The 5,156-nt window shown below is 37.2% G+C and overlaps 1 pseudogene; it reads right to left on the bottom strand.

The window, feature by feature from the left end:
• Positions 1-4,113: 4,113 nt before the first annotated feature.
• Positions 4,114-4,878, bottom strand: LOC118857799 (annotated as a pseudogene).
• Between the last annotated feature and the right edge of the window lie 278 nt (positions 4,879-5,156).

The following is a 5,156-nucleotide window of genomic DNA, read 5'->3' as shown; positions in this document are numbered from 1 at the left end:
TCTTTGCTTTCTGAAATGCCTGATGGCTATACTTCAATAATCCAGTGGATCTGTGGTTTGTTCAATTGCTGTTTAATAACTCATCCATTTCTACAAATTCTTCACTACTTTTGTCCATGCTCTCCAATAAATCTACCAAAGAAGGTACACTCTGAATTCCTGAAATTTTCATTACAGTGTTGAAAGAAATGGAATTTGTCCATTGGTTGTCAATTCCTTTTGCTATATAATTACTCTGCCATATTTATGATGACACATCATTTGTTTATTTATAAATTTTGTTGTATCGAAGTATCTAGAAAAAGAAAATTAAAAAATTCTTTTAAGTTGAAGCAATTCTAAAAAAAAAAATAAGTACAATCTATCATTCTGAGACAGCTAATGGTATGGCAGATAGAGTGGTGAGCCTGGAGAGAGGAAGACTTGATTTTATATCTGCCTTATAGTTTAAGTATGAGATTTATACTTACTAGCAGTGTGACCTTGGGCAAGTCACTTGACTTCTTTTGTCTCATTTCCCTCAACTATAAAATGAGGGTAATGATAGCACCTTTCTCACAGGGCTGTTGTAAGGATTACTGGAGAAAATATTTGTAAAAACTATTTTGTATAGTGTTTGGCACATAGTAGGTACTTTATAAATGTTTAATTTCTCCTTCCTTCCCATTCAATATGGAGAGCCACAGAAGATAGTGGCTAACATTCAGGATTTTTCTCCTTTATTTTGGAGAGTACACTGGTCTATAAGAGAAGCACGATAGGTTAGATTGTATTTAGAGATGACCTATCTATATCTCCTCTTTGAGGTTCTGAAGAATGACTTTTTCAGCAACAAATATCTATACAGAGAAATTAGCATACTTTCCTAAAGTCATTTATGGAGATAAGATTCTATTGGTATAAGAAATTCCCAATAAGGAAACACCCTATATAAAATAAATTAGGCACATGCTTTGTAATTTGTAGTCTTATAAAATTGCTTGGGACAATGATATATTAAGTGACTTGCCTTTGGGTCATATACCTAGCATATGTTAAGGAAAAAAGTAAATTCAGGTATTTCAGACTCTAAGACAAAACTTCTACAGAGTATACCATATTGCTCTTGTTTTACAATTAGTAGTTGCTTAATTAAAATTTCATAAATGTAATTTATTTTAATATCAATGAGTAGTCAACAAAAGGGAAAGATTATTGTAAAATTATATACATAAAAAAGCAATTCTATAAAATTAAAAATAGTTAAGTACCTCCCCCATCACATAACTCATAAAGAGCCTTAATACCTGAGATAATTTTTTGAAAAAATATATATATTACTTAACTAATACAGTGGGCATAGTTCTTCAGTATGGGAACTTCCTCCACTGACATACATTGCAATCCTTTTATGCTTTAGTAAGTACAATGCATGAATAACTATTAAAGAAAACATATTCACCCTGTGACACATTTGGTACTGTCTCTTTGAATTTAGCTAAGCTGTTTCTCAGAGTATAGACAAATGTTGCCCGCTCAGACTTGAAGCTTTTCTAGCTTACTAGTACCTGACAGAGAGTATATTCAATTATCGTAGTTTTCAAGAACCCAAAGTTACCTCAACACTGTAATGAGACATTAACAAAGAATATTACTCTTAGTTCATAGCATAGAAAGACTAGTCTGAGTATATTAATATTCTACTGATTTTGTTATCGTTCTTTTATTATTAATTAATGTTACTTGTAAAATATGTATTATCATATATTCTCATTACTTTTCCCAAATATGAAGTGCTTAGAGTTTCTACCATCTTAAGTTTTAAAAACCTTCTTTGGTTACTCTGATAAATTACTTCCATGGATGAGATTTTCTTTTTTTTAAAATTTATTTGTATTTTAGCTTAGATTTATTAAATTATCACATGAAATTCAGTTTCTAGTTTATGTTGATTACAAACAATTATCACTAATGACTTGCATATCAGTGGAATTTTCTAAGGAAACTATTCTTAGCTTGAAAATGTCTCAATGAAATAGATTCACTACCGCAAAATATATCATGGTACAATCAAAAAAATAAAAGAGTAAGCAATAATCTACTACAGATCTATGGGGAGAGGAAAAATTCATCATCAACAGGAGATAGAGAGTATTACAAAATGTAAAATAAATAATTTTGAGTATATTAAATTAAGAAGCTTTTGTACAAACAAAACCAGTGCAACCAAGATTAGGAGGAAAGTAGAAAGGTGGAAATCAATCTTTACAGGAAGTATCTCTGATAAAGGCCTCATTTCTCAAATATATGAAGAACTGAGTCAAGTGTATAAGAATACAAGCCATTCCCCAATTGTTAAATGATCAAATAATATGAACAGACACATCTCAGAAGAAGAAATCAGAACTATCTATAGACATATGAAGAAGTGTTCTGAATAACTTTTGAGTAAAGAAATGCAAATTAAGACAACTCTGAGATACTACCTTACGCCTATCAGCTTGGCTACTATGGCAAGAAAGGAAAATGATAAATGTTGGATGAGAGGGGGCAGAACCAAGATGGCAGGTAGAAAACAGGGACTTGCTTAAGTTCTCCCCCAAATCCCTTTTAACACCAGTAAAAAATAGCTCTGAACAAATTCTAGAGCTACAGAACCCATGAAATAACAGAGGGAAGCAGGTCTGCAGCCCAGGAATACCTGGATGGTTGCCAGGAAGGGTCTATCACACTGTGCTGGGAGCAGAGTGCAGCCAAGTGTGTACTGCACGAGGAACAACCAGTCTGGGAATAGATGGGGCAGAGCAGGCCTCAGGACCATGAATCACTAAACTGTAGCAGTTACCAGACTTCTCAACCAACAAGAGCCAAAGACAAATTAGCAAGTCAGTGGGGAAACAGCTGGATCTGGGTGAGAGAAGTGTGTGGTCCATCCCCAGAGCAGTGGAGGTGGTGTGGAGGCAGCAGCAGTAAGTTCAGGCACCTGCATCCAGAGCTCCAGCTGCAGTTGCTTCTGGCCCCAGGCCCATCTGGTGGGAGGAATCATGCATTGGATTAGAGCGGGAGTGCAGAGAGAGCTTTGCTGACACAGAGGCAGGGTTATCTTGCTTTGCTCTGCTTGGATCTGGGTCATGATCCTGGTTGGCAATTCTTGGTGAAAAGGAGCAATGGAGTGGCAGAGCTTGCTGCATAGAAGTAGCTCTGTAAACAGCAGTGCATGGCCCCTAAAGCTTGGGACAAAGCACTCGCCACTCTCAAGGTAGTCATACCCTGACAAAAAGTTCAAGGGTCAAGTAGTTGGCTGGGAACATGAGCAAGCAGTGTAAAAGGACTCAGACTCAGACTATAGAATCATTTTTTGGTGACAAAGAAGAATTGACATACAGCCAGAAGAAGTCAACAAAGTGAAAGACCCCACATCAAAAGCCTCCAAGAAAAATATGAATTGGTCTGAGGCCATGGAAGAGCTCCAAAAGGATGTGGGAAAGCAAGTTAGAGAAGCAGAGGAAACATTGGGAAGAGGAATGAGAGTGATGCAAGAAAATCATGAAAGATAAGTCAATGACTTGCTAAAGGAGATCCAAAAAATACTGAAGAAAGTAACATTTTAAAAGTAATCTATCCTTAATGGCAAAAGATCTCAAAAAGCCAATGAAGAGAAGAATGCATTAAAAGGTAGAATTAGGCAAATAGAAAAGGAGGTCCAAAAGACCACTGAAGAAAATACTGCCTTAAAAAACAGAATGGAGCAAGTGGAAGCTAGTGACTTTATGAGAAATCAAGACATTGTAAAAACAGAACCAAATGTATGAAAAATAGCAGACAATATGAAATACCTTATTGGAGAAACCATTGACCGGAAAATAGATCTAGAAGAAATAATTTAAAACTTATTGGACTACCTGAAAGCCATGATCAAAAAAAAAAAAAAGCTTAGACATCATCTTTCAAGAAATTATCTAGGAAAACTGCCCTGATATTATAGAACCAGAGGTTAAAGTAGAAATGGAAAGAATCCACTAATTGACTCTTGAAAAAGATCGCAAAAGTAAATCTCCTGGGAATATTGTCACCAAATTCCAGAGTTCCCAGGTCAAGGAGAAAATATTGTTAGCAGCCAGAAAGAAACAATTTATCTTCATCTTCATCTTCTTCACTTTCATCACCTTCTTCATAAATGGCCTCCAAACCTTCCTCTTATTCATCATTATCAACATCTTCTCCTTCCCCTTCTTCATCATCCATATCAGGAACCAAGTAGTACTGTAATGGATTTGGCCAGATATCATCTTTGATGACCTCTGCTAATCATCTGCACCTGCATCAGAATGGTCACTGAACCAAGTGAAAAAGCTTTCTGGTTCTTCATGCTGCCTCTGCCTGCTGGTTTTATTCTGTGTCTGACTTGAAGTATTCTTCAGTTCCTTCCCAGAATTCCATTTGATTTCAGTTTATTTTGAAGATGGATCTCCACTTTCATTAAGATGACACCCTTTGGAGAGAACATTATTTTCAAGGTAAGGGTTTTCATCAAAAAAAAAAATCTATTCTGTACTTTGATTTAATATCTTCAAACTCTGTCACTTCACTCTGGTCAAATAATGCAGTGCCTCTTCATCTTCCTCCCCAAGCAGTGCAGATACTTGTGGGTGGTTAACAAATGTTGTTACCCAGAAGTTTGGTATTTTGGAGATCAATTCTGACCTCTTCTGGAAGAAGGGTTGGTGGAGCTAGTTACATTTCTGTTCTACTTTCAAAATTCCCTTACTGGCTTGCTCATTCAGTCTGTCTATTTCATTCTGTACTTCATCAATATGTTCAATTGCTTCCTGCTGCTCTTTTTCCATTGTGGTTGGAGTTGAGATCCTTTTTACTGACTTGGACTGCTGGTGCTGACATGGTGGTGCTCTTTCCGCACTCACTGGGTCCAGGGAGGAGTTGGGGAGGTGGGCAGGTGGCTGCCTTTCACCTCACACACTACATGCTGTGGGCAGCTTTGCTCTCGGGATTCGGCCACCTTCTTCTATGGCTTCAGGTAGTCTCTCCATGTGGCCTGACTGGGAGGGGAAGGGGGGGAGGACCCTGAGGTGGGGGAGGGGAGGTACAGCAGCAGGGTCTTCCTGGGTTTGAGGCTTCACACAGACATCAGGATAACACCAGATCTAGCTGCTTCTACA

This window comes from Trichosurus vulpecula, chromosome 7 (genome assembly GCF_011100635.1).
Source record: "Trichosurus vulpecula isolate mTriVul1 chromosome 7, mTriVul1.pri, whole genome shotgun sequence".
In the NCBI taxonomy this organism is placed as follows: domain Eukaryota; kingdom Metazoa; phylum Chordata; class Mammalia; order Diprotodontia; family Phalangeridae; genus Trichosurus; species Trichosurus vulpecula.
The sequence above is the reverse complement of the archived record's forward strand: the minus strand, read 5'-3'. Positions and strand labels throughout refer to the sequence as shown.